Source organism: Montipora foliosa, chromosome 1, assembly GCF_036669935.1.
Source record: "Montipora foliosa isolate CH-2021 chromosome 1, ASM3666993v2, whole genome shotgun sequence".
Lineage (NCBI taxonomy): Eukaryota > Metazoa > Cnidaria > Anthozoa > Scleractinia > Acroporidae > Montipora > Montipora foliosa.
The window spans coordinates 55,798,019-55,800,518 of NC_090869.1; the positions used below are offsets into that span (position 1 = coordinate 55,798,019).

General features: G+C 37.9%; 1 protein-coding gene across 1 annotated transcript in view; it reads left to right on the plus strand.

Moving 5' to 3' along the window:
• The window catches only part of LOC138001855 (uncharacterized), a 5,939-nt gene that overhangs the window by 1,663 nt on the left and 1,776 nt on the right, over nt 1-2,500 (plus strand). The window lies entirely within an intron of this gene.

A 2,500-nucleotide genomic window follows, 5' to 3' on the forward strand; every position in this document is an offset into this window, starting at 1 on the left:
ATATCTGAAAACACATGCAACTAAATCCAGCAATTTTGCCCGTCTCTCTTAACTTACATTAGCAAAGTTGTAGACAATAGGCCCCGTTCAGACGAGGTGCCCGTTCTGCAGCACGGTGCGCGGGCACTACAATGGATGCTGTTCAGACACCCCAGTTCTAACAACATGATGATTTCTTCCTTCGTCCAATTTGCACCGGCTGTCATTATCATGACTGCATGGGGAAAAGCACGGGAACTGACGAAAACGTATTCAGACAAGATCCTGTTCCTGGGCATGCCAGGTGCTCAAATTTTGGCTCGGGCACCAACAAAAAGCTATGTTCAGACTAGTGCCCGTTCCCGAGAACCGGGCAGAGGCACCTATCTGAACAACGCCTTTGATTTTTTTTCCGTTGGTTTTAAAACTTTCAACAAGACCTTTTTGGAGAAGTTGGAGGAATCATATTGCACTCGGAGAACATAGGTACTTAACCAGTACTAGACTACCAGTGAGACAACCGCTCCAAACATTGCAATTTAAAGTATTTAAATGAAGCTAACCCTAACAATAATTATTCTTCAAAAGCTAACTAAATTTAAAAAATGGGTGCTTAAACTTAAATTTGTAGATAAAACAATGACCTGTAACAAGTGACCTGTGGAATGTGACCTGTGTTTTAAACCTGCTGGAAAGAAAGAATCCTGTACAAACAGCAAATACAAGTTGGTACACTTGTTCCATGTTAGCCACTGGTTTTTGGGAAACTCTAAAACATGGAATCCAGAATCCAGAAACCCTAATCCGAAACCAGAGCCTTAAAATATGATGATTTAAATGAAGAAATTCATGAAGTAAAATAAATGTACTAAAAATGGCAACATCTTGCCCTCTTCCTGCAAATTTTAGTCATGGCATGAAAAGAAGTATGCAATCAGGTTCGGCTTCTTCAACAGACTACCAAGGTCTTGAACCATCACTGCGGCACGTTTTTTTGCTGTCCCATGAGAGATTGCATCAAGTTGATCAAGACCAATAATGTATTGCATTTTTGAATCTCCAGCATTATTCTATAACTTTTTCTTACCATAATTTTTTCTTTCACTAAAAATTAGACATGATATTAAGTAGCTAATTTTTAACTGAAATCAAGTTTCTTTTTCCCAATTTTAGTTTCCAAATTTCACAATCGGGTTTCGGGGGTTCAGTTTCAGATTCAAGATTCTGGATTACATATTTCATATTCCGGATTCCATGTTGTAGGATTTTCCTCTTTTCATGGGGGTCTCTTATTTGACTTTCAAGGTGGTTTTGCATATGTGGCCAAATCATAACCAAATTTCCAGCAATGAAGATTGGCAGTCTCTTGAAACGTTCATGCATTTTGTCTCCTAACCTGTTTACTGTGACAAGTGACAGCTATAATGCTTTGGGAAACTCTGATTTCATTAAACCCACTTTTAACATGACAACATGTGGCAAACATGTGTACAGCACATGTTGCTTGCAAGCAACCGGTAACAGATGCATATGGTCAATTTTACTAAAGTGACCAGTGGAGACTTTGAACATGGATTGGCTTACAGGCACAAAACCTTCACAGGAAAGCTGGTCTTAATATAGACAGTCCAAATATTAAGAATGGGAGTTGATAAAATCCATTGTATATAAGACCAGCTTTCCCGTGAAGTTTTTGTGCCTGTAAGCCAATCCATTTTCAAAGTCTCCATTTACGTCACATATGCATGAATTAAACACAGATATGTCAAGAAATGCATGTAATAGCCTGTGACCAGGCTCTCCGAGGAACTGGGGTTAGGGATCCCCCAGCAGAGAGAGAGCTTGCTCGCATTGCAGGCTTATGCATGTAATTTTAGATGCACAACAATTTTGATAAGGGTCACTAGTGTCCCCTTGCTCTTCCCCCCAACTTTAGCATCACTCACATTTGGGAATAGTCAGCCAATATTTACATCATTGTCAAGTGCTCCCTAAACTCAGACTGGTCATTGCGTAAAGATCAACATCTGCATTTAATAAATACGCTCACCAAAAAAATAATGCTACCCTCCCTTTAACCTTATTGCTAGAGCTTGAGACAGCAAGTGCTTGGACTTGAACGGACAGTTTGTGTCGATGTCAAAATTGGGCATGCATCTAATTATGTGCATTTCTGTTCAACAAGTGAATAAACAAAAAAACAATGAAGACAAAAAAGATTTTTGTAGGATGTAAGAAACCAGTCACTCAAAGTGGGTATCACTATTTTTCTCTCTGGGACATGAGCTCTTAGTTTTATGTAGTAAATAATAGGCCTTTCAATGCTTTATTTCTTTTTTTCATTTATTGTTAGCCTAGAATAATAATGATAATAATAATAATATATTAATATTATCATTATTATTATTATTACTAAAATATGTCATTAGATCACTGGGTTGTTCATACAATAATTAGTTAGGATTTCGGTTTTTTTTCTACTCTATGATAGGGAAGCTAGGTGTCCCCATTTAGAGTAAGT